The sequence below is a fragment of the Heterocephalus glaber genome, unplaced genomic scaffold (genome assembly GCF_053883595.1).
Source record: "Heterocephalus glaber isolate CG9 unplaced genomic scaffold, H.glaber_assembly_v1.0 deba00001504, whole genome shotgun sequence".
In the NCBI taxonomy this organism is placed as follows: domain Eukaryota; kingdom Metazoa; phylum Chordata; class Mammalia; order Rodentia; family Bathyergidae; genus Heterocephalus; species Heterocephalus glaber.
Genome location: NW_028258324.1, coordinates 1,687,538 through 1,715,241, shown reverse-complemented (window position 1 = coordinate 1,715,241; position 27,704 = coordinate 1,687,538). Strand labels below are relative to the sequence as shown.

Here is a 27,704-nt window from a genome sequence, read left to right as displayed (position 1 = left end):
ATACCAAACGAACGCTCCAAAAAATTTTAGACAATACCCTAGGAAAAGACAATGAGGATCACAACCCCAGGAAGCAAAGCAGAATGAACCCATCTGGCATGACAAGAAATTAAATGTAAAGGGGGGGCAACAAAAAGAAAAAGTCATGACAAGGATAAGTCAATACGTTTCAGTTATAACCATCAATGTTAATGGTCTCAATTCACCAATAAAAAGAAACAGACTGGCAGAAGGGGTCAAGAAGCAAAATCCAACAATATGCTACATACAAGAAACACACTTAATTCAAAAGGAAATTCATAGACTGAAAGTTAAAGGGTGGAAAACAATACTCCACGTGACGGGAACCCGAAAAAAAGCAGGATTAGCTATCCTCTTGGCAGATCAAGTAGATTTCAAACCAACACTGATTAAGAGAGACAAAGAAGGACACTACATCCTTGTAAAGGGAACAATCCAAGAGGAAGAGATGACAATCATAAATATCTATGCACCAAACACTAGTGCACCCAACTATATAAAACAAATACTAATGGACATGAAAAGTCATATATGCACTAATACAATAGTAGTGGGGGACCTCAACACCCCACTGTCACAAATAGATAGATCAACTAGACTAAAAATAAGTAATGAAATACTAGAACTCAATCGAACTCTTGAACAAATGAACTTAACAGATGTTTACAGAGTCTTCCACCCCACAAAATCAGAATATACATTCTTCTCAGCTGCACATGGGTCATTCTCCAAAATAGACCACATACTCGCTCATAGAACATGTTTAAGTGAGTGCAAAGGAATTGAAGTTATCCCCTGTATATTATCAGACCATAGTGTGATGAAATTGGAGGTTTACAGCAAAAGAAACTGGAAAAATTTCATAAACACGTGGAAATTGAACAACGCACTTCTGAATAACCAATGGGTCACAGAAGAAATTAAAGAAGAAATCAGACAGTTCCTTCAATTAAATGACAATACAACATATCAGAATGTATGGGACACAATGAAAGCAGTCTTACGAGGGAAATTCATAGTAGTGAATACCCATATTAGGAAAACAGAAAGAGCCCAATTAAACAACCTGATGCTGAACCTCAAGCTTCTAGAAAAAGAAGAGCAGGACAACCCCAAAGCTCATACAAGGGAGGAAATTATAAAGATCAGAGGAGAAATCAATGCAATGGAGACTAAGAGAAAGACACAAAAAAATCAATGAAGCCAAGAGTTGGTTCTTTGAAAGAATCAACAAAATTGACAAACCTTTGGCCAACCTTGTCAGAAAAAGGAAAGAAAAGGCCCAAATCCATGCAATTAGGAATGAAAAGGATGAATTTACAATGGACACAGCAGAAATCCAGAGGATCATCAATACCTACTTTGAGAACCTATATGCCAAATAAGATGGACAACACAGAAGAAATGGACAGATTCCTAGATATATGTGAATTACCACAGTTGAACGAAGAAGACCTAAAAATTCTAAACAACCCAATATCAACCAATTAAATTGAAAACGTAATCAAAAACTTATAAACTAAGAAAAGCCTGGGCCCTGATGGCTTCACTGCTGAATTCTACAAGACATTTAGAGAGGAACTATTGCCATTACTGTTTAAACTCTTCAAAGAAATTGAAAGGGAAGCAATACTCCCAAATTCATTCCTGGAAGAAAGCATCACCTTGATCCCCAAAGCAGAGAAAGACTCAACCAAAATGGAGAACTATAGGCCAATCTCACTAATGAACATAATGCAAAAATCCTTAATAAGATACTGGCAAATAGAATGCAGAAGATCATCAAGAAGATCATACACCCTGATGAAGTGGGATTCATCCAAGGGATGCAGGGATGGTTCAACATCCAAAATCAATCAATGTAATACACTATATCAATAGAGCCAAGGACAAAAACCATATGATTATCTCCATAGATGCAGAAAAAGCATTTGACAAAATCCAACATGCATTTATGATAAAAATCTTACAAAAAATTGGAATACTCTCTACCTCAAACTGATAGAAGCCATCTATGAAAAACCAACAGCCAATGTCATACTAAATGGTCAAAAACTGAAATCCCTCACACTAAAACCAGGAACAAGACAAGGATGTCCACTATCACCACTCTAGTTCAATATAGTTCTGGAAACATTAGCCACAGCAATTAAACAAGAGAAAGAAATAAAAGAAATAAAGATAGGAAGTGAAGAAGTCAAATTGTCATTATTTGCAGATGACATGATACTCTATATAGAAGACCCCAGAACTCCACCAAGAGTCTTCTAGACTTAATAACCAAATTCAGTCAAGTAGCTGGTTACAAGGTCAACACACAAAAATCAATAGCTTTCCTCTACAGGAATAACAGACTCACTGAGACAGAAATAGGGCAAATAATTCTTTTCACAATAGCATCCAAAAAACTGAAATACCTAGGAAACAACCTAATGAAAGAAATAAAAAAACCTCTTCTCTGAAAACTATAGCAGTCTGAAAAGAGAGATTGAAGATGATATCAGAAAATGGACAGACATTCCCTGCTCCTGGGTAGGAAGGATTAATATAGTGAAAATGGCCATACTTCCAAAACTGCTATATAGATTCAATGCAATTTCAATTGAGGTCCCAGCAGGATGCTTCATAGACCTTGAGAAAACAATCCAAAAATTCATTTGGAACAAGGAGACCCGGAAGAGCAAAAGCAATTCTAGGTAACAGAGACATGGCAAGGGGTATCACAATCCTCAACCTGCAAATTTATTGCAAACCTACTGTGATAAAAACAGCAAGGTACTAGCAAAGAAACAGACCTGAGGACCAGTGGAACAGATTAGAAGATGCAGAAACAACACCAGACACACTCAGCCATCTCATCTTCGATAAAGGAGCCAAACACCCTCACTGGAGGAAAGATAGCCTCTTTAATAAATGGTGCTGGAAAAATTAGGTTTCAATTTGCCATGTACTAAACTAAAATCAAAATGGATTAAAGATCTAAATATTAAAATAGAAACGCTGAACAGGCTGGAACAGAGGTTAGGTAGAACTCTTGAAGACATCGCTGTAGGAAAAGATTTTATGAACAAAATCTCAGTTGCTCGTGAACTAACACAAACAATCAACAAATGGGATCTCTTCTTATTCAAAAGCTTCCGCATAGCAAGAGAAACCACCAGCAGTGTGAAGAGACAACCCATAATATGGGAAAAAATCTTCACCTGCTTTTCCTCAGAGAAAGGTCTACTCTCTAGAATCAATAAAGAACTTAAAAAAATCAGACCTCCCAAATTTAAAGACCCAATCCGAAAATGGGCATCTGAAATGAACAGACATTTCTCAGACAAAGAAGTAGAAATAGCAAATAAATACGTGAAAAAATGTTCAACATCACTGCTCATTTGAGAGATGCAAATGAGAACAATGCTGAGATTCCACCTCACTCCAGAAAGAATGGCTGCTATCATGAAATCAAGCAATGACAAATGCGGCGGGCTGTGGGCAAAGAGAAACCCTGCTCCACTGCGGGTGGGAGTGTAGACTGGTGCAAGCACTGTGGAAATCAGTATGGAGATAACTCAAAGAACTAGGACTGGAAATCCCATTTGACCCCGCTATTCCACTGCTGAGGATCTTCCCCAAAGAATTAAAAGAATCATACCAAAGTGATATATGTGCGCCCATGTTCATAGCAACACAGTTTGTAATAGCTAAAACTTGGAAACAGCCCAAATGGCCATCAACTGGAGACTGGATAAAGAAAATGTGGGTTTTTTTTTTTTATAAAATGGAGTACTACTCAGCCATAAAGAATGAGAAATGAGAGACATTTATAGCTAAGTGGATGCACATTGAGGCGATACTCTTAAGTGAAATAAATAGGACACACATGTATAAATACTGAATAGTTTCTCTGGTGTGAGAAACTGAAAGTGTAAATAAGGATTAAATGTATAATAGATAAAGTGAAATAGGAAGAAAAGGTGCAAAGGGGAAGGGGAAGGGGAAGTGGGAGGGGTAGGGGAAAGGAAAGAAGAGAATGGAATTAATATGAGAAAATGGAAAACTGGAAACAAAATCTTTGTAAATAGGGAGGAATGGAGGGGTTGAAGGGAGGGCTGGGCAAGGGTGAGAAATAAGAACCAAGAGAGACTATGTAAAGGGGCAAATTTCCAATGATGAATGTCATTATATTGTATACCTAAAATGTACCAATGATTAGAATGAATAATCGATAATGTAAAATAGGAAGAAAAGGTCCAAAGGGGTAGGGGTAGTGGGAGGGGCAGGGGAAAGGAAAGAAGGGAAAGGAAAAATGATGAGAAATGGAACAAATGGAAATAGTCTTTGTAAATAGGGAAGGGTGTAGGGGGTGAAGGGAGGGCTAGGAATGGGGAAAAAATAAGAACCAAGATGCATCATGTAAAGGTACAAGTTCCCAATGAGAAATGTAAATGTATTGCATACCTATAATGTACCAATAAAAGAATTTAAATAAAAATAATGAGTACATGCAGTGAGTGTGTCACAGACCAAAGCAAAGTCTGCAGTAACCAGTGCTGGCATGCTGGGGACCCCTGGTTCCTTGCTTCAGAATTGCCTGGGTCTATTCTGAAGACACATGAAAGGTACCACCTTTACCAGCAAGGGCAGGGGAAAATCCTTTTCCTGGCAGAACTAAAACAGTTCCCTGCTGTCTAAACATTTATGGGGTGATAAGATCGAATGATTTACATACCCCTCCACTCCCATCTCACAGCCCAGCTGACTGAGAGGCAGAAAATCTCCACAAGTAGCACTTACTACAAGACCTGGCTTCTACTATGGAACAAAACCACCATCTTGGAAATTGTTCTGTATTTTTGTAATCTGTGTTTCTTCTGTTCCCTCTAAGTCTTTTGGGTCAAAACAGCTTCTTCCATAATGCATAGACCTTTGAGACTACTTATAATTCATATTTTTTCATTGTAAAAGACATGTTCATTATAGACAACAGAAAATAGAAAAAATAAAAAACATTTAAAAATCTACAGTTCCACCATGCAAAAATTTTCTTTTCCTTTTTCAAAATATTAGTCATTTGATATGGTTATGAAGTAAACTGCTAATTTTCAATAGTGTCACTTGCATATGCTCATGAAGAAAACACTAAGGAATGAGTTCAATGCATTTTAGGTATTTGGGGAGCACTTTTATCCACATTTTACAGATAGGAAACAGAATAATAGAACAGTTTTCCTTGGTCCCAGAATGCATGGCAAATTCGTGTTCTCTGGAATTTGTATGCTATGGCCTGAATACCCCCTTCGAAAACACCTTGAAATGTGATTGCCACAGTGACAATATGGATGCCATTATTTCCACTCCAGAGTGGCTTAGTTATGGGGAGGGTGTGTTGTTATGAAATTGAACCCATTTTCTTGCGTTCTCTTGCTCCCGGCCCTTGCTCTCAGCAGATGATTCCATCCACCATGTTATGTATGATACAGCAAGAAGGTCTCATCCAACCAGGTGTGGCAGTGCTTGCCTGTAATCCCCGTACTCTGGGAGGCTGAGGCAGGAGTATCACAAGTTTAGCCACAACCTGAGCATCTCAAAGACTCAGCAAGACTCTGTCCCAAAATTAGTTTAGTGTGAAGGCACTGGGTTCAACCTCTTATGCAGATACAGCCCCTCAACTTTGGAATTCCCAGCCTCCACAACTCCATGAAAATATTCCCTCTCTTTATAAATAACCCACCCTGTTGTATTGTGCTCTAGCAATACAAAATAGTCCAAGACACAGCCTTGGGTTAAGTCTCAACTTTGACCCCGTGTGATCTTTAGCCTCCTACATTTCCTCATTTGGAAAGCAAAGGAAATATTGTGTGCCCCACAATATTTTATAAATCACATTTATAATGGGATATTATATGGCTCCTTGCTCAGAACCAGAACTCTGTGAGTGAATTCAGTGTTCTTTTTATTTCTCTTTCCTTGGAGATCTACCCTTAGAGAACATGTCAACTGCAAAAGCGTGGTGGCTAAATTCTTGAGCTCACAGGCAACTCCTTAAGCACAAGGTCAGCAAGCCAGGACTTCCCCACACAGAGCCACACACAAACTTGGGTGCTGACAGCTCATCAAAAAGAAGATTTAACATGATAGACACCCAGTGGTATTATCCACTCATGGAAGCAACTAACATAATCAAACAATAAAACCACAATGTTTACCAACTGGTATATCTAGAACACAGAATATACAGGACAACTGGTGGTTAGGAGCCTGGCTTAACTGTTGGTTCAGGAGAAAAAGAAACTTCAGATGTAACAGTTTTAGTGTGTTCTGTGTTGCTATCACACACCACAGACTAGGAAATTTATAATGAACAGGAATCCATTTGGCTCATGGTTCTGGAGGCTTGGAAATCTGTGTTGCAGGGCTGCATCTGCTGAGGGCTTTGTGTTGAAATGTGACATGGTAACAGCATCACTGGTGGGTGAGTAGAGGAAGAGAGAGGACACCTTACCTTCTGTAGGAACCTATTGCTGGGAGAATGATCCTACTCCTGTGTTAATAATGGGCAGTGACCCGTGTTTGAGAGCAGAGCCTCATGACCTGATCACTTGGTAAAGTTCCCACCTCTTAACATTGTACCTTTGAGGACTAAGGCGGGGGGGATCCAAACAAGGCCAAAGTAACCTTGCCAATATTTACTTCTCTGAGGCAGACACACCACTCATAGGGAGGCACCATAAATTTGAAAGGGAGCAGTCACTTAGCAGAGTTGGAATAATTAGCTCTCACGTGTCGCCTATAGAGAATAACCAGTTTTCTTTTGCCAGTAATTCTAGAGGTAACTCTAGGGTCTGTCAGGAAATAAGGAATAAAGCCATGCATGCTTACCTCCATTATCAGTGCAGCTATCAGACTCGCTGTGAGTATTCATTTATCTCTTTACCTACTTTGAATCAGGAATAACGGCCAACCCTATTTCTTCTCTTCTTTCTGGTGTCAGATAAATGCCTGACAAAGGAATGGTAAATAAATATTGTCAAATATTAACTACGTGGTGAGGAATAATCATGCAGTTAGTATTGGTCATGAATTGGTGTGGTCAAGGCACCCAGCCAACAGAAAGAGACTGTTTTCCCCAACTCCTAGTTTTGACAGGCTCAGAGGCCTTGCCAAATTATTCAAAGATGTTATCACAGAAGCACACCCTTTGAATCATCAGTGGCTTTTTAGATGTTTTAGTTAGTCACATCTGTAACTGTTAGGGAATTTCTTAAGAGTCTTCCTCATTTGTCCATCCACATCCTCCAATCACACACCAGTGCTGTGATAGGAGTGTCCTAAATGGCATTTGATTGTGGACATTCATACTCAATGTGTAACACATGCCTATGTAAAATACATACAACAAAGCCATAATTTCTCCACTTCTATCATAATTTCTACCAAGATATAATTGAATCTCATACATCTTTATTACTTTTAACTGATTAGAAATGTCAGCCAATGGGCCAGCTCAGACACACAGCAGCAGTTCCATCCCTTTGAAATCAATGCCATTTTGATTTCTATCCCTCAAATAGTACCCTAGTATATGAACAGAGCCTAGAAGAAAAATAAAAAGAAAGATACTTATGACCAAGAACTTAGAGGGTAATTAACATTGCAAAATACTGTGGACCACACACTTAATATCAAATTTTTATATTGATTCATAATTTTTCTAGTTGAAAACTACATCCTCTTGCTATATATGTTATTTTAGTTTGTGGTGTCTATATTCATCTTTCAGTTTCTTAAATTTTGTTTCCATAATACTAAAGTCAAAATGATATTTTAATCTACAAAACAAATTTTTTATGTAATATTTTCCAAGAGAAATTTTCTCATTTCCTTTTCTTTTATAATTTTGGCAATCCTATATTTTTCACACTATAATCATTATGTTGTTCATTTAGTAAGTACCACTTCCTGATAGTTCAGGAAACAATTTAAGAAAATATACATGTAAAACAATATATGAGAACAATTTTTAAAAAATGAGTAGCCTATCCCCCAAGAAAATCTGTGGAAAGATAACATAGAACATTTCCCAGTAGTAACTAAATCATTTAAACATTTATTTCATGTCATTATATTATTATTCCAGGAGCAGAAAAATAGATGATCTAGCATTGTAGAAGAAAGGACAGGTTAAAAGGAGAATTTTGCATTAGAAATTGGACTTTATTCAACATTACTTCTACTAAACCTATCACCTTACCTTACAAACATATGTGTTGGGGACTAGGTTATGTAATTCAGATCTTACAGTTTGCAGATCAGTGTTATCTTGCTTTAGGAACAGGGAAGGCTACATCTCCCTGGCTATGGGTGGAATGTTAATAACCCAGCACTCCTGAGGCAAGACAGCATCTACTGAGGATAGTTGTCAGTATACAGGCATTTGGATATAGAGAAAATCTGGGTCCCCATTAACTCAATCCTTATCCACTCATTGCCTATACTTGCTATTCCATGAAACAAGTGCATTCCTCCCCCTGGGATTCTCACTGGCTAATAAAAGTGAACCAACCGTGGAGTTCATTGAGTCTGTCCACTAGAGGCAGTTCTCCTCCTAGTTCCTCCCTTATATTTTGAAAATTGTCTCTGTCTCTTTCTTTTATTCCACATCCCCCCCAATAGGTAGCTGAGGGCCTGATTAGCCCTTGGTACATAGGTGAAAAAGTAAGAATAGCTGTCATTCACTCACTCTCTGTCTGGACCATGTACTCTTAATAATATGGACCTCCCATCTACCATGAGATGGAGGTCCAACAGCACTGTGCAGGGTGCTCTAGAACCCCCTTGCTTTATTTCTGATCTTGCTCTATTCCAGACCTCAATAGCCCATCTTCTCTGGCTTCAAATGCACTGGAGACTGGTAAATGCAAAACAAAGTTAATAATGCAGAGTAACCCATTTCCTTGCAGAGCTCATCACCCCTTAAGTGAGTATGGAAACTGGTGTGCACCCCACCATGGGTGATCTGTGTGCAGGGCCATGTCAACCCTTTGGAAGGACTTCTTGACTTTTAATAGAGGAGACATTTAAAATAGCCCTCGAGTAATAAGCAGGAGCCTGCAGGAACTTAGCCACACTGTCCTCGCACTCAGTCTTTGCTTTCCTTGCTCAGTGTGAAACTGAAAATTAGAAAATGAAACTACAAAACTGCTTCCTTTTTCTTTGTGCCACACCACATAATTTCCAGCCTCTGTGCCTTCACTGATTTGGGCCACTTCTTCCTGAATGGTTCCCTGTCCATATGCCTTAATAGCTCTCTCCAAAACTTTCTCAGAGATCACACATCTCAGAGAAAGGGAGTCAGTCACTCCTTCCTCAGAGTGTCAGGGCTATGGACAGCTCTGAATCTTTCTGTCCTATCCACAGACTGTGTGTTCAGTAGTGGTAGAGACTGTCTTCTCCCTCTTGGTGACCTAGCTCAGAACTGAATCTAGTTTACAGACTGTAACTTGTAACAACTATCTCCCAGGTAGACATCTATCCCACTTCAGGCCTTACCTGTGCTTTCCTCTGAGTTGGCATCACTCTCAGGCAGCTTCTCCCCCAAGAACTGGCCAGACTCTAGGTCCCGCTCTGGTCTTCCTGTGCAGGGTAGGTGGGTGGGGGATTCATCCCCAAGGTTCATGTGCTGGAGGCTTAATCTTCAGAGTGACAAAATAATCAGATGCACAAGTTTAAATCTCCCATGGGTTTCTCTATATGAGAAACCCAAAGCATAAATGTAGAACAAAATAAAAGAGAGACAATAGGAAACAAGGAGACAAATTTTTCTCCAAGGGGAAAGGGACTAAGAAATAGAGGAAAGGGGAGGGAAGAAGATGTAAAAAGGGAATCAAGATGTGTTATGCACATTCATCAACTCCACAAGGAATGGAACCATTATGCACTGGAAACATGGAGTAATAAAAATGAAAATTGAAAAAGAACAACAAAAAGAAAATAAAAGAAGAGGTGGACCTTAATGTGTGGTGCTCAGGTCATTGGGAGCATGTGTACATTGAAGGGAGAAAGGGAGTTCACAGTGTCTTCTGGGTTAATGTTTACAAGAGGATTGTCATGAAAGAATAAGGCACACATCGCCAGCCTTTTTGTCTTCTTGTTATGCCTTGTGATCTCTCTCTCTCTCTCTCTCTCTCTCTCTCACACACACACACACACACACTGGAATTTTCATACCCGAGTAATTCAAACCATGAATTTCCTTTATAAAAGCTACAGATAAAGCATGCATGTCCACTAACTTCATTTATATTCAAAATTTATTTAGAAAGACACATTTTTAAAACATAAACATTTTATTTTAGAATAATTTTAAATTTACAAAAGTTGTGAAATAGTAAGTCTCCATGAACCCTTCATCCATTGTCCCCTATGGTGAGCATTTTGTATTTCTGTGTTCCATTTGTCAACTATAATAAGCCAATCTTAGCACATGGTGTCGGGAGTGATGCTACATAATTTTAGGGTAAAATCATTTGGTTAGCCTAGTTCTCTTGCCTACAGCCCAGCCATGGAATTCCGAGACATAACTCCATTTTGGCCTCCGGTCACAACTGAGATCTCAATGATCTGGTGATGCTGTGATGCTCCAGGACAAGAAACATCCTGGGAGGAACAAACATCTACTCAGCTTCTCATTGTTCTTGGACTGTTACATCTTATTTACGTGGATGTACTGAACTCTCTGCAAGTCATTCATTACATTTGTTTCTCCCTATGTACTGAGTACTGAATAAAAAGTGCAGTAAGCTGGGGGCTTTCATCTTTGCCGCCCAGAGCAGCACTATCAGACCCAAAGCTCAGCTTCTTCTCAATCTCACTTTTCTACCTTTCCTGTAATTCGCCGTGTGCTGCCGTGGCTCGCAGGAGACTAGGACTCACTGCAGAGGTTCTAGTAACGTCCCCTTCCCCTGTTCCCTACAACATGGCTTCTAACTGTACTCCAGACTTCATTTAGATCTTTTCCTATTAGTGTTCTCTTTCTGTTCTAGGCTCCAGTCCAAAGCACCAGATGGCAGTCAGTGACCAAGTCTCAGTTTTTGTGGACTGTGACAGTTTTTCAGTCATTCCTTACCTTTTGTGACTTTGACAGTTTTGAAGAATACTGCTCAGCTAATTATTTTTTGACTTGAGTTTGAAGAATTATTTTCATGATTAGACCTTGGTTATAAATTTTCAGAAAGAATACTAAGGAGTGTCCTTCTCAGACATCATAGCAGGGTGTGCATGGAATCCATGTGCATCATCCTGATAGCCTCCATAATTTGGTAAAGGGGTAGTCTGTCAGGTTTCTCTGGAGTAAAGTTATAATTTTTTCATAGTTGAGTGTTTTAAGAAAATGTAACAAGCTATACCCATGCCACAGTAGAGAGTTATGTTGTAGGTGAAATAAAACTCTGGAGATATATAGTCATTTTGTTTGTTTCATTTTAGAATAAGGAAATTTGAACCATTCAAAAGGGGCAGGGGTGGATGGCAAACAGATTTAAAAAATCATTCCTCTCCTGAAATTATTAATTATGTAATACATAATTTTTAAATGATCCATAATGATCAAGAGCTGCTTTTCTCTGGATTTGATTCCCAAGCTCAAGGATTAGGGACACATTAGGAAAGTTATTTAATCTCTTTGCATCTCAATTTCTCTATTTGTTACCTTAAAACTCAGTGAAGATAACAGTAATACATACTTGATGGGTTGTTTGGAAGACCGATGGAGCAGTGTTTGAAAAGTACTTAGAAGAGCATAAAATCAATGGTCTGTGCCTTGGGGTGGGTATAGAGGTTAGTGACTTACCCACGATGTGTGACAACTAAACAATGGAAGAGGCAGGTTTCATACTGACCCAGAGCCCTGCAAACCAGTAGTCCCTGGCCTTTTTGGGAACCAAGGACTGATTTCTTGGAAGATAATTTTTCCATAGACTGGGGTGGAAGATGAGATGGGTACTTTATTTTTACGATTATTACATTGTGATATACAATAATTCTACCACTCACCATAATGCAGAATTAGTGGGAGCCCTGAGCTTATTTTCCTGTAACTAGCTCATCTGGGTGTGATGGGAGACAGTGACACCCAAAGTGTGTTGCTTATGTCCAGTCTACTCTGTAATCGTATTTTGGCCTATCACCAGATGCAACTTGTCACTTGCCATGTACTGATAGGTTTTGATATGAATCTGTGAGCAAATTATTGTTATGGTCTCTAGGCAGTGGGTCCTCTGTGCTAATGTTCATCTGCATTTGAAGCCATTCCCTAGTGCTAGCATCACTGCCTCAGTTCCACCTCAGATCATCAAGCATTAGATGACAGACCTCTCATCTATGTAGTTCCCAGTAGGGTCTGCACTCCTATGAAAGTCTAATGTGGCCCCTGATCTGACAGGGGTGAGGTCAAGTGGTGATGCCAGCTGTGTGGAGCAGCTGTAAATATGAGTACAGCTTAGCTCCCTGGCCTGTTGCTTGCCTCCTGCTGAGCAGTCCCATTCCTAAAGGGCCATGAATGAATACTGATTAGATGAGAGGACAAAAAAAATCTCTTCATATCTTTCTGACTTTATAAAACAAGCCTGTGTTATAATTGCAAATAGAAAATAAAACAACATTTACTATCATATTTCTGACCAGTTTCCCATCAAATCTTAGAGTAACCAGAAAACAAGTAACCAGAAAAATTTTCAATTATTCATGAGTTAGTCACATATTTTACAAGCTTGAGATTATTTCTCATTTCCTCCTCCCTGACATAAATTTTAATCTCCCTTTTCTGGTTTCTATCTTAGAATCATACCAATGAATACTAAAATGTTTTTACAGATAGTCATCTATTTTGTAAGCCTTTGCTGCTAAATAAAATGGAGAGTCGTTTATTCAAACTCTCATTTTACAGATGAAGTGATTAAAGATGGAGGGCAGTGCTGACTCTCTGGGGAGGGGGACTAGCTCACTCCCTGGGGTCTTGAATCCCCTCTTTGCCTCCCCTGGAATCCTCTCCTTTCCTTTCCCCTTTCTGCACCTTCAAAGTCTCCCGTCCCGGCTCTAGGTTCTCTCCTCCTCCAGCCCCAAGCACCAGACTCACCTGGTGTCCAGGGTTGCCTCACCCCGGTCAACCCCACCCAGGTCTCTGGCCCAGTGTGATCCTCCCAGACTCCTGGATTAGAGGCAGAGCACAGGCTATGCTCTACACCACCAGAAACAAACTGCACTCCCCAGGGTCCCTGTGTCCCTGAGCTGCCACATGCAGGTTGCATCCCTGAGCACCCACAGCTTGGGTGGGGGAGCTGGGACCCTACTGCAGGAAGCCCAAGTGATGTGAGCCCCTCCCCCGGCCCTGCCACCCCCTAACTTTGAACTGACCCCTCAACCTTGCTCACTGCCCCCTGTGCCCCTCAGGGCCACGCTTGCTCAGGACAGTGCGAGGCCTGTCTACATCTGGAGGCCAGCATGCATGGTGCAGAAGATGTTGAACAGGTGAACAGGGTGCTGTGTGCATGGGGCTGGCATCAGATTTCCCTGAAATCCCACCAGGGAACCAGGATGCAGCTTCGGGACAGATCGGGGCTGTTCTCTCCATAACCGACCTTGCCACCAAGGTCACTCATCTCTTTACACTGCCTCTGGTCCCCTGTACCCTGGCTCCACCACCTTGTGTGCAGCATGGCTGCTTCAGCACAATTTGCATAATGCTGCTCGGCTAGGAGGTCTCCACTAGCTACAAACATGCAGGGCCGGTCCCTTCTGGGCCTACAGATCGGAAGGCAGAGCCCATAGTGCATTAGAAAGTGGGCTCTAACTCTAGTGGGAACAGTAGAGACTATGGTGACTGTGGGCTGAGTCCATGTCATGGTTTCCAGCACCTCTTAGCCTTGGGTCTCAGGATAATTAAGTCCTTTGTCTGAGATTCATAAAACAAGTGAAGTAATGGTGGATATGGCATCATAATAGATGCTTGGAGTCCCTGTGTGACAGACAGAGACAGCCAGTTGTGGCTCTTAGGACAGCACTGCAGAAACACAATAGACACCCAGGACCTCACTAGGCCCCCTTCCCAAGAAAGCTTCACCATCCCCACAGTGCAGCCAAACTGAGGAAACTGTCAGAATCCTCTGGGACCTCATAGGCCCCATCCCCATCCCCTAGTCATTCTCTCCTCACAGGGGTAACTCCAGATCCCCAGGGGAGGGGAACACAGGGCTGGCCACTCCTGCTCAGGGACTATCTTCCTGGGAAACACAGAGGAGCAGCTACAGAGGTGCCAGCCTGGTCTTCACATGTCTGAGCATGTCTGATCAGACTGCTTCTGTTTATTTGTTTACTGTTTCAAAGACCCTATGTTAATATTTGATTTGTAAAATAATCAAGGGTGTGATTGAATCTACATGTGCACCGTCTCTATTATTTATTTTGTCAAAACCAAGTTAGTTGCCTGGTGATTCTCATTTAACTTGAAGTTAGACTTTCCCAGATCCTGTGTTAATATTGCTCAGGCACCACAGCCGCTAGCCACCGGGGGTGCGTTGGGAGGCCAAGTCATGGACAAGTGACACCATGTTCAGAGTTGGAACATGGTGCACATCTGGCTCTGTCACTCTCTGGAAGAATGTCAACTGCTGTTCATCAAAATGGTTTTGCAGTATGTGGTCAACATTTCTCATGTTCATGCTTTGAGACTTTCCACAGTCCAAATATCCCTTGCACATTTGAGGTCTTTTTTGTAAGCCATAATAGTTTGTTCAGTGTTGATTTTGCCCTATGTCTCTATGCCTTATGTTTAAATATTCACTGACACTTCTACAAAGAACATGAATATGAAAATAAAATATTTACCAATAAGCAATATCTGTTTTATTTCCTGAAGGGAAAAAGGATTATCTTTACTGGGTAATCTAAAGATTAGCATCAGTGTTTCTCAACTTGATTTTTTTCCTTCTGGGCATTTCCTTCTGGCATTGATTTTGTCCACAGGTAAATCAAATGATGGGTTGAGTGCGGAGTGGGAGGCTTCCAGGCCAACCTACCACCGCTCCCAACACAGAGGAGGTGAGCCACGCAGGCACCAGAAGCACCACCCCCCACCCCATCGAAATGAGAAGACACATAAACAAGCCTCAAAACTAGACTTTCAGATCACCTACAGCAACCCCAAAGGGAAATGAGATGGTACACTCTGATACTCAACCACCTGGACTCCCTGAACTGGCAACAAAAGAGGATCTGGAAAAAATGAAATCAGAAATAATTTCTCACATAACAGCAGAGATTATGCCCATACTGCAAGGCATGATTAATAAATCTAGAGAGGATACAGATAAAAAAATAGAGGAGCTGAGGAACATGATGGAATCCCAACACAGGAAACAAATGGAATCTATAAAACAGATGCAAACAGATTTCCAGGACATGAAAAACTCCATTGAAAGTTTATGCAGCAGAATGAGCCAATGTGAGGACAGAATTTCAGATATAGAAGATAGGATCGCAATTACTGACCAGGAAAAGAAAAATTGCTTTAAAATTGTAAGGAACCATGAGAAATCAATCCAGCAGCTGCTAGATGATGCAAAGAAGAATAACATAAGATTGACTGGAGTCAATGAAGAAACAGGAGAGAGTGCAGAGGACATAAAAAAACTGTTCCCAGAAGTAATGGCAGAAAGCTTCTCAAGCAGGGAAAAAGAACTTGACATACAGATATGTGAGGCATATAGGACTCCAACTAGCCTTGATTAAAAAAAAAAATCTACACATAGGCATATGATTGTTATGATTCCAGAAACCCAACAGAACAAAGATCTACAATCAGTGAGAGAAAAGAAACAAATCACATATGAAGGAAAGCCCATCAGAATCACAGCAGACTTCTCAATGCAAACCCTCAAGGCAAGAAGAGCTTGGAGTGACATATTGCAAGCCCTAAAGGAAAACAGCCTCCAACCCAGATTGATGTACCCTGCAAAACTATCTTTCAAAATTGATGGAGAAATAAGATTCTTTCATGACAGAGAGCACCTTAGGAACTTCATGAATACCAAACCAGCACTCCAAAAAATTTTAGACAAAATCCTAGGAAAAGACAATGAGGATCACAACCCCATTAAGCCCAGCAGAATGAATCCATTGGGCACGACAAGAAATCAAATGACGAGTTATGCCAAATTTCACAGGATGGTAGTGCTTATTCCCTATAGCCCGCATCTACCCAAGAATGTGTCTTTCCAAACTGTAGGCTCCCACTTGACGTGAGAGTTTCAGATATAGATATATGGACAGGTGGCTGTTTTTATATGAAGTTTCTTGCTTCCTTTCTACTCAAACTTAACTTCTTAAAAACTATTTACATTCTTATAGCTGTCTTTCACTTCATTGCTTTTCCCAGCTAATTTTTCAAACAGTTATTGACAGTTTAACAAAGCTGACAATGAAATTGTGGTAAAGTTGGGTTTCTTTTGCAAAACTCAAATAATTTGTGTCTTCAGTAGAAGCAGAAAAAAAAAGTGGCTAAGTACTTCACCTGTGAAAAGATCTCATTGAGACTTGAGTTTAAATTTATAACCCTCAAATACAAGAAGCTAGCAGCCAGTTTAATGTTGTTGCAATCCTCTAAACCAATATAGGAAATAGGATGATTTTAGGATTTGACTATGTCAGTTCCACTTTTCCTGGTGAAACCCTTCAGGAACCTGTTGGGTTGTTTTTCCAAAAGGCCCTTTGCGCAGCTCAAAATTCAAGGCTTTCCAGGGATGGCAGCAGTACTTCAGGTGTCTAAAACAGAGATAAAGCTGTTATATCAGAAGAGAAGAGATCTCAATAGCTGGGAAAAACCTCCAAATCTGAAAATGTGGAATTTTGTGTACATGTGAGGTGTGTTCTTGTCTCTAGTTTAGGACTTGTTCAGGAAACCCTGAGCCTGGACAAATGCCACCAGCAGAGGCAAGAAGGCAGGGCTGAGCTCTCAGAGTTGGCAGCCTGAGCTCTCAAGGTAGCAAGAAACAATCTGTGTGCATCCAAGAACACCTAAGAGAGTCAAGAGTGTTACTGTCCTCATAACTCCAAGGTTATTCATTAATTATGAATGAGCTAAAAAGGAAAGAGGTTTATAAACTGCACAGAATTGAACACAAACCATCCTAGAAGCTTTGTACCTGCTGGCATTCATTCCCTAACCCAAAGTTAGGAGATACTGGAAATTTTTGCAACCAGGATACCTGGGGCTCAGTAAAGCTATGCTTCACACCAAGACCCATCCTTACCCTCCAGCACTGGCTGGAGCTGGCTGTTCCTGCTGCTGGGCTCTGGTCAGTGAAAACATGGAACACAACAAGGACAAAAGAGGTGCTTTTACTCACAGGGCGACTAAAAAAGACAGGTTTCGATGACTCAGTCTGACTCTGGAGTAGATTCCAACCAACACTGGGGTCTTGGATAAGTTTCTTGATTTCACTGAACCTTGCTTTCCTTCTGTAGGATGAGGATAATAACAGAATCCCTTTTGAAATGTGACAGGGATTAAATATTACTGATGGTTTAGAAAAATCTATTCTTGCCATTGGTCCAGGGGCCAACCCCATGGACTTGTTTTATTCTGAATTGTGGTTTTCACTCCAAATTGCCTTAGACCTTGGAATTCCAAGGCGGTCTCCCATTGGGAGTGTTATGGCAAGGAGAGGGACACAGGGTGTGGAGGTGGTGGTCACAGGTGAAGGAAGTATGAAAAGAATACTATGTGACAATCCACAACTTCATCAGCAGGAAATGACAATGGCAGCAAGGACTGAGGTTTCCTGAGTGATGTTACCAAAGAAGATGGAGAAGGAGAAGAAGCTACACCTGATGCTCTCCTTGAGTCTTTTGCTGTGCGTTTGCTTCAGATGTTCTCTTAAAACTTCCAGAAGTAACTGAAGGCCTTAGGGTGGAAGGCCCTCAATAGTAGAGTGGGAGTAACCCAGAGGAAGACATGATATTATTGCTCTTTCATGTGGTTACCCATACAAAGGATAAAGAGAAGGACTGGTCCTGCCTTCATCATTAACCTCCCAGTCCCCTCCTCTCCACTCCCTATGAGTTCAGCAGTCAGTCACAGTGGCAACAGCTTCTCAATTTAAGTTTCCCTGTTCTTCTGCTTCCCTTTCTGAGGGCTTTCTCTACCCAGGGGTGAGGAAAGGGGCTTAGCTGAGAGAGTTTGCTCAACTCACAAGAACGATGGCTTATGATTAATGTCCTCATGGAGGAATAAAAGTTAGTAGATGCAGACTCTATTTTCCCAGGCCCTTGGTGGTACAGTGCTACAAGTTTCTTTTACTTTTTTTTTCTTGAGACAGGGCCTTGCTATGTAGTTCAGGCTGGCCTTGAACTCAATATGGAGCCCAGGCTGGCCTTGAGCTCACAGTGATCCTCCTGTCTCAGCCTCCCGAGTGCTGGGATTACAGTTGTGTGCCACCACACTCAGTTACAAGTTTCTTTTTCCATCATTTCATATTGAGTTGATTTTTACAGAGAGTGTCAAGTTTCAGTCTTCTACATGTGAACATCTATTTTTCCCAGCACCATTTGTTGAAGAGGCTGTCTTTCCTCCAGTGCATTTCTGGTACCTTTGTTTAGAATCAATTGACTTGTAGAGGCCTGAGTTTATTTCGGAGATCTCTATTCTGCTCCATCGGCCTGTGTGTCTGTTTTTATGCCAATTCCAGCTTGTTTTTGTTGCTACAGCTCTGTATTGTGTCTTGAAGCCAAGTTCTGTAATGCCTCAAGCTTCATTCTTTTAGCTCAGGATTATTTTGGTTACTTAGGGTCTTTGTGTTTCCATATGAATTTTAGGATTGTTTTTCCTAGTTCTGTGAAAAATGACTCTATTATCTTGGAGACTGTGTTGAATCTGTAGATCACTTTGAGTGGTGTGGATATTTTAAAACAATATTAACTCTGCTAATCCTTGAACACAAAAAGATTTTTTCCAATTGTGTGTATGTCTTCTTCAACTTCTTTCATCAGCATTTGTAATTCATTTTGTAGAAGTCCTACACTTCCTTGGTTGCATTTTGTTCCTAGGTGTCCTTTTCTTGGTAACTGTTGTGAATGAGATTGCCTTCATGATTTCTTTCTCATAAAATTCATTATTGATGTATAGGAAGGCTACTGATTTTTGTATGTTGGTTTTGTATCCTGCTACTTTATTAAATTTGTTATCAATTCTAATAGTCTTTTGGTGGAGTCTTTGGGTTTTTCTGTTTATAGACTCATATCATCTGCGAAAAGAGATAATTTGACCAACTCCGTTCCTTTTTTATATGCATTTTCTTTCTTTCTCTTGTCTAATTGCTCTGGCTAATGCCTCTAGTACTATATTGAATAAGAGTGGTGAGAATGGACACTATTGTCTTGCTTCTGATCTCAGAGGAAAAGCTTTCAATTGTTTTCAATTCAATATGACATTGTCTGTGGGTTTGTCATACACAGACTGTTTATACTGAGGTACAGTCTTTCTATCCCTAATTTGCTCAAGACTTTTGTCATGAAGAAATGTTGAACTTTATCAACTGCTTTTTCTGCATCTTTTGAGATGATCATATGATTTTGACCCATCATTCTATAATATGATATACTATGCTTATTGATTTGCATATGTTAAGCCATTCTTGCATGCCTATGATGAAACCAATTTGATCATGATGAATGATCCTTTCGATGTGCTATTGAATTTGATTTGCTAGGGATACAGGGAATTCTGAATCTTATGTTACTAAGTATCAAGATTGTGTTTTCTTCTTTAGGCTTTTAGTCTCTGTTCTGCCAAGCAGTTAGCTACAAAAACATCATTTGATCATTTGAGATTCATTTTGGGCTTTGTTAGGAAGGTCTGGAGAGTGATCTTTGCTCTGAGAGTGTTGAGCTGTGCTGCTACATCATGTCCCTCTGTGTCTCCACTAAAGCCCCTAAGTGCTCACCAGCGCACTCCCATGGCTAGATCAAACTTCAGATTCTCTGTGCTCTATTTTGAGGTCTAAGAATTGTGCAGTCCACAGATCTCTGCTTATCTTTGCCTGACTTAGGAAGTTTTGCCCTGTGATATATGACTTAGTGTTTTGTTTTGTTTTTTGGTACCAGGGATCAAACTCAGGACCTTGCACTTGTGAGGCAGGTGCTGAAACTACTGAGCTAAATCCCCGGCCCAACTTAGTGTTGATAAAATAGACCCAATGGGACCTCAGTTCAGGTTTTTGGAGCACGACTTTCCTGCACAGACCTCTCCTTTCTGCAATTTTATTCTCTAACTTTAGTCACCTTAGTTTTTCTGAATTCAGAATCTGTCTCTTCACAACTCAGCAAGAACACCTGTGCTCTGGTTGGAATCTGTCTTTTTTCACACTGGTCCAAAACTGTTCCAGAAAAAAAAAAAAAAGCCAGGGTAACTGTGGGCCTAATCATGTTTCCTTCCTTTTCTTAAAGATTCTAGTCTTTTGCTGCCTGTTCTTCAATGTCTAGAAACAGTTATTTCATGTATTTTGTTGAGTTTTCTAGTTGTTGGAACTGTTCATTTCTCTTTTTTTTCTGTTATTTTTTGTTGATTCATGTTTGCCATACACAATGATTACATTCATTATGGGGAGTTGGTACATGTGCATAACACATCTTAATTCTTTTTTAACACTTTACACCAACATAACTAGAAGTAGAAGAAATCTTAGAATATTTTACAAGATTTTCCACAGGAAAAAGAATAAACTCTGGTTGTTCACAGTAAAATCTCATTCCTTATGAACACTTTACTAGCTTTTCTTTCTCCCCCCACCCCGCCATTCTCTCACTTTTCCTTTGTATGATTGGCTCTAGGATAAACCACTGCTCATAAATCTTTGTAACAGAATCTGCTTTGGAGGAACCCAAACTGAGATATTCAGGCTCCTCATAAATTAGACCTTCAGGCAAAGACTTGTGTGTTGCTATTTTATTAGGGAGTAAATTGCCAGAGAATCTGGATGGAGGAAAATGAGAAGTGAGGCAGATAAAGAGTGAAAGCTCATAGAAGAATCCACTAACTACACTGGCCAGGCTGGCATGCCCAAGCTCAAGGCTTCTCATGGGATCATTGAGAGTGTTTGCTTTCCTATTCTATAGAAACCATGAAACCAGAGTTGCTGTTACATACTTACATTAGAATCACATTTGACCTAAACAGCCAGGCATTGGCTTCTGATTTATCTTCCCAAGCTGTATTTGAAGTTGAAACCTAGAAGCTGGATCAACAAGCTCCAGATCAGAGGAGAAAGAGTCTCTCGAACCACATCAGGCCCTTATCTTCTCTATGAGGTGACTGGCATCCGACTGACATTTTGTCCTCCACTTAAATAAATATGTATTTTTTTAAAGTGAGAGGTAGATGGAATTCTTCCTGATGCTATCAATAATCCTCTAAAATGGAAACCAGATGGATTGAACAGGAAAAAACAAACTAAATAAGGTTAGGAACTGATCTCTTGGAATCTAGGCTGAAGTTTATTTCAAAATTTGAGAGACTGAAAAGAAAAATCAATCTTCTTGTTTTATGGGTGGGTGGTGCAAGCTGAGGTCACTAAGGCATTACCCGATGTCACCAAGCCATGTCATTAGAGAAATGGAGTAGTACTCAGTTTCTGATGCTTAGTACAGGACTGTTTCCCTTGAAGAGATTAATCTCAGGACTGCCAAAGATTATCATCTTGAATCTTGGTTGTAGGATTGGTTGATTAAAATTGATAGAAGCCATCTAATTGTACTAATTAGTAACTCCTGAGCATTTGCAGCATGAACCACCACAGGGTAGTCTGAAGGGAACATGGTGAATATTGTGGCCTACAATTTGAAGTAAGAAATGCATTCAACCACTGTATGTGACCTAGTGAGTCACTAAGTTCTCTTTTGACTCCTCCACACATAGGGTTTAAAACAACCACCATCTTTCTTCTTTCATCTCCTGATCATTAGTTCAGGGCAGGTGGTGCAGCCGTGTGGCTAGGCTCAGCTGGACAGGGTCCCCTGAGGTCCTGTGAGGCCCCATGTTGGCTGAAGTCCCTGGAGGCCTGGAGGCTTCCTCACTAATGTATCTGGCATCCTACTAAGAGCTCTGCTTTCTTCACAGGACAACAAGAGCAGCAGGAGGGCAGGGCTCCTAGGTTTCGGGCCTTCTTCAGCCAGAACAGCCACAGTGCCAGTTTTACCACATCCTCATGTTGGTTTTACCACACCCAAACCAAGTCATAAGGACAGACAGTCAGGGCATGTGGGAAATACATTCTCCCCCTTAAAGTGAAGAGCTACTAAGAACACCTGGCTATTTTTAACCTTCTATAGACCTTCAGCCTTTATGATATTCAATTTCCTCCTCTATAATATAGAAATATGAGGTATGATCAAAACTACATGAATATTAACTTTAAAAGAAATAAATAGTCAAATAAATACAGTCATTGCCTTTAATCCCCCTCAAAATACTCCCCCTCGATTTGAACATATTCATCTCATTGTTCCTAGCACTTTCTGAAGCAGTTCTACAAGTCTTCTTTTACGAATATGTTTAGTTGTGTTGTCATGGTTGCCTCCATGTCCTGAATCAATTCAAAGTGTTTTCCTTTCAGAATCATTTTGACTTTAGGGAAGAGCCAGAAGTCACACAGTGTCAGAACCAGTGAGTATGGTGGATGAGGACACACCATAAAGGTTTTAGGTGCCTGCCTTTCCATCAGATGGCACTCAGCAGCGACATTCACCATATTTTTTATCACACTTGCTAAAGACACTCATGGAAGAGGACGCCCAGAGCTGCTTCAGAAGGTGGCAAGAATGATGGGATAACTGTGTTCAAAGGAAGAGGGAGAATTTTGAGGGTGATTCATGGCAATGTGTCTTTTACTGTAATAATTTTTTAAGTTATTCACTGTGTATTTTGATCATACCTTGTCTTACCTTGTAAAGTTTCTAAATAATTTACAAAAAGTTCAGGGAATGGTATTGGCACAAAGCAGAATACGATAAATGAGTTTTTACTATTATACTACATTGTATCCTCGTGTCAATGTATGTTTTGAAGAACACAACAAAATCATAGTTAAAAATGTGATTGTGTGAAAATTCAACCAATAAGACAGATTGTCTGTAAAACCAGAGACATTTAAAATCTCAGATTTTAAACAAACCAGAAGTCAATTCTGCTCCAAATCTGGCATAAACGTTAGTAGGTCTTCAATTAAACACCTACGTTTGTAAGGCAGATCACTGTCTTTTTAATACATTCCTTAATAAGTATCATAATGTCCTAAGCTTATATTTGAAATGTTCAGAAAATAAATTTTCTGCACACTTCAACATTTGGTTATCTTATTTGTGTGTACTTCTTTAATATCACCATGATATCTATATAGCACTTAATTTCATTTCCTTTCCAAACAATTAAGGCTGGGTCTAACTAGCTCTTCAAAAGTTAGGTGTAGAGAGAGGCCACGGCGAACTAGCTCAGCGGCCAGTGGCTTTTGGCTGCTGAGCTGGGTCAATTGGCCTTGCTGGCGGCCCACATTCTCTCCCGCAGGCAGACTCACGCCTGCGCAAGTGGCAGGGTGGGCTGTGGCCGGGCACTTGGGCCATGGGGTTGACCCGCGTGAGGGCCATGTTCTTCGCCCTGGACAACACACTCATCGACACGGCCGGAGTGAGCCAGAGGGCCATGTCAGAGGTAACAAAGCTATTACAATCAAAATATCATTATAAAGAAGAAGCTGAAATCATCTGTGATAAAGCACAGGTTAAACTCAGCAAAGAATCCTTTCATCCTTACAATACGTGCATTACAGACCCAAGGACTTCCCACTGGGAAGAAGCAATCCAGGAAACAAAAGGTGGTAAGGACAACAGGAGATTGGCTGAGGAATGTTATTTCTTGTGGAAATCTACTCTTCTACAGCATATAACCCTAGCTGAAGATGTCAAAGCCATCCTCACAGAACTTCAAAAGGAGGTCCCCCTACTCTTGTTAACAAATGGTGATAGACACAGCGGGAAAAGATTGAGGCTTGTGCCTGTCAGTCCTACTTTGATACTATTGTTGTAGGTGGAGAGCAGAAAGAGGAGAAACCAGCACCTTCCATATTTTATCACTGTTGTGATCTCCTTGGAGTACAGCCTGGGGACTGTGTGATGGTTGGCGACACATTAGAAACTGATATACAAGGAGGTCTCAATACAGAGCTGAGAGCTACAGTCTGGATAAACAAGAGTGGAAACATGCCTCTGACATTCCCTATTCCACATTATATAGTTTCTTCTGTGTTAGAATTACCTGTTCTCTTACAGAATATGAAATGTAAAGTCAGTTTGTCTGTTTGAAGCACATAAAAAGGCGCAATTCCAAACTTTAGAGTATTTCCAGAGTTGAAGCTAAGACGAGTTAAGCCATTCTGAAATAATTTGATTTAGGATTTAATAGCCAATTTGTGAGGGTCTTCCCAACCCCATTGCTTTTTACAACCAACCATTGACTTGTATTTATATCTGAAAATCCAGATTATGTTAATACAGTTTACTTTTAGTGCTGTAGCTCAAAAAACTGGAGGAAATACATCATGTTTTTAGTCTGTAATTTGAGATTTTAAAAAATTGTTTTTGTGGGGTTTTGTTTGTTTGTTTGTTTTGGTACCAGGGATCAAACTCAGGACTTTGTGCTTGTGAGGCAGGCGTGGGCAACACTGAGACAAATCCCTGGCCCCCAAAATTGTATTTTTAATCATTTAGTACTTTGGATCTATGGTACAAAGCAGGATAGCTTACACCTGGATATGCAAATGCAGGTTGTATGGCTTAAAAACATACTTTTTAAAAACAGATATTCTAAATAGATAATACGTTTATAGTAGAGATTTATCAGATTAATTGGATCTGGTTAATATGAAATAAATACTAAATCATGCAAATCTATACATTTCATAGTAAAATTATTTGGGATTTTTAAACAAACCGTATCTTTGCCTGCTTTGGGTGTGTACTTTCTGTTATGAATCTAATGCTTCTGCATGAGCTTTTTTGAAGGGAGTGATTTTTCTGTGCTGTTTACATGACAAATAGATTGTTAGGGTTAAAAAAATAGCTGTTAAAGTCAACATATGGTGCTTACCTTTTTAAAACGAGCTCATAGCATTCTTGTAGTTGTGCCTCTTATGGAAATATCTATTTTTTCCCAGGCACACAACAGAATTGAGAGGACAAGACTTTTGCTGGGGATAAATGCAAGCCACAAGGTACCAAAAAGTCCTTTTCCTCCTGTGGGTCCATAAGAGAACTGCGTCTGTGCAGCCTAACCATGCACCTCAGACCCATTTGTTCTCTCTTAACTAAGTAGTTTCACCCATACGATAAAACTAATAGAAAATTAAGTTTTGCTATGAACCATTTCCACCATGCCATTTTAATATTTAAGTGACTCTATTAAATCTTAAATGTTTTCTACAAAAAAAGTTATGTATAGCTTTATGGTTTATATAAAGACCAAGATCTGATTAGTCAATTGAATATTAGTTAAAACATCTCCTGAAATTGAATTATATTTTTCTTAGTATGACAAAGCTGTGCCTCTTTGCTCCTGTCTCTGTCTTGAATGCATGTCATCCTTTGGCTGTGATGAACTTCTTCTCATCTTTTAACAGCTGCAAAATTGGTCTCAATGTACAGGAGCACTTCCTCTTAGCCCTGCTTCTAGAGTGCCTCAGATATGCATCAGTTATAACACTGTGTTGGTCAGCTTTCCATTACTATAACAAAGATAACTGGGAGAATCAAATTAGAAAGATAAAAGTTTTGCTTTGGCTCACAATTTTGGAGGTTTTAGTCTGTGACCAACCAAGTTGGACCTGTAGCTTTGAGCCTATGGCAGCACACACGGTAGGAAGAGATCACGGAACAAACTGTTCACCTTGAGACCAGGACACAAACAGAGAGGAAGAGCTCAGGGTCCCACAGTCCCTGTCATGGCACACCCCTGGGATCTGAAACCTCATCACCAGAGCCCAGCTCTTCATACTTCAATTACCTCCAGAAACTCCACACTAGGGACTAATGCCTAATACATGGGCCTGGGGAGACTCCAGACCCAAGCAACAGCAGACACAGATCACCTTGGAGCTTAGTCTGTTTGCCTGTCTGTCTCTCCAAACAGGCTTTGCACTTCCCCAGAACAGAAAATCAGTTTTTATTTAAATACCTGGTGTCTAGGAGAGGTCCTGACAGGAAATAAATACTCAGAGAATTAACCAAAGACCTTCTTACTACTTAAGTTTAGTCTACCTTCAGACTACCAGCCCTTCAGCAATTACCAGTTCTTCAGTAAAGTGCTAGTATGAGTTGAACTGTTATGTCCCCCTCAAATTCATAGGCTGGGTACAAAGTCTTAGTACTTCAGAATTTTACCTTAATTGAGTCAGGGTCTTGAAAAACATAATCAGATTAAAGTGAGGGCATCTGGAGACCCCAGTCCCATATTAATGGTGCACTTAGGAAAGCAGTTTGGAAGGTAGACAGGCACACAAGGAGCATGCCCTGTACCTAGGAAGGCAACCGTTGACATGCCAAGTAGAAGTGCTCCTTCCTTCACAACCCTGAAGCCAAAACAACCCCACCAACACTTTGATCGTGGACTTCCGGACTCCAGAACTGTAAGATTAAAAAGTCCTTTGTTTAAGATACTTAGTCATTGCTATGGTAGCCTATGGTAGTCCTTGGAAACTAGTACAAACACTTTGTCTCTTTGTTAATGTCAAAAAAATGCAGTCAGTATAGGATAATGAGGCTCACTTACAAAACTGTGTTAAGAAAAAAATAATAAAGCTCATAGATCACTGTTACTTGATTCACAAGCCCATGAAAACTGCTGCCTTCTAACATCAAGTAAAGTTTAGTTTGCTGTTCTTGACAGGAAAAGATTATTTTAGTCTGAACTCTATTGTCTTTGTAGTTTAACTATGCTTAGGTATCATTTCAGCTATATATATATGAAAAGCACAAAAGCCAAAAACAAATATTTGCTGAACAAAACCATCTGAATTTCCTTCTTTGTGCAGTCTTTGTAAAACCTCATAAATATTTGCATGACTTCACCCTTTGACTACAACTGGCATTGAACGAGTCACAATTATTCAGTTCCACCTTTAGGAAATAATAGATTAATTTCTCTATTCAAGTAGTTCATATCACCCTGTCCTTAATACCTCAATTAAAAAAAAAGCTTGAAAAATGAAGCCTGTTTCCTTCTTGGCTAGGAGTAACAGGCACGCCGCTGGATAAACTGTACCTTCTGCTCTCCAGTGCAGAGAGAGAGAGTAGAAGGGAAATAAAAGTTCTCAGGGTTTCAATGAGCACAGAGAAGTGGGCTGCAGTATGGCCTCCGTCATCCAGACCGGGACAAAGCTAGAAAGCAGACGCGGCTGTTGAGAGCTGAACCACAGGGCTCCTTTTGGCCCTCTCATCCTGGGCACCTTCTAGAAGCCAGCTGTGGTGTTTTCTTTACCATCTGCCTACTTGGAAATTTTAGAGGAGATTCCAGATCTAATGAATTTCTATTTGTCATCAAGCAAAATAGAAACTAAAATGAAAACCTAAGCAGATTTATGTTTCCAATGTAGAATATA

The 27,704-nt window shown here is 40.2% G+C and overlaps 1 long non-coding RNA gene and 1 pseudogene across 2 annotated transcripts in view; one reads left to right on the top strand and one right to left on the bottom strand.

The window, feature by feature from the left end:
* Positions 1 to 27,704, bottom strand: part of LOC101706145 (uncharacterized) — a 123,369-nt gene that overhangs the window by 13,224 nt on the left and 82,441 nt on the right. The window contains exon 9 of one of the 2 annotated variants that reach the window (XR_015440779.1): positions 6,892 to 7,011. This is a non-coding gene — a long non-coding RNA (uncharacterized LOC101706145). Of the gene's footprint in view, positions 1 to 6,271; positions 7,012 to 27,704 lie in introns of those variants that run through there. The other variant, XR_015440782.1, reaches the window with a different exon arrangement.
* Positions 23,675 to 24,550, top strand: LOC101706391 (N-acylneuraminate-9-phosphatase pseudogene; annotated as a pseudogene).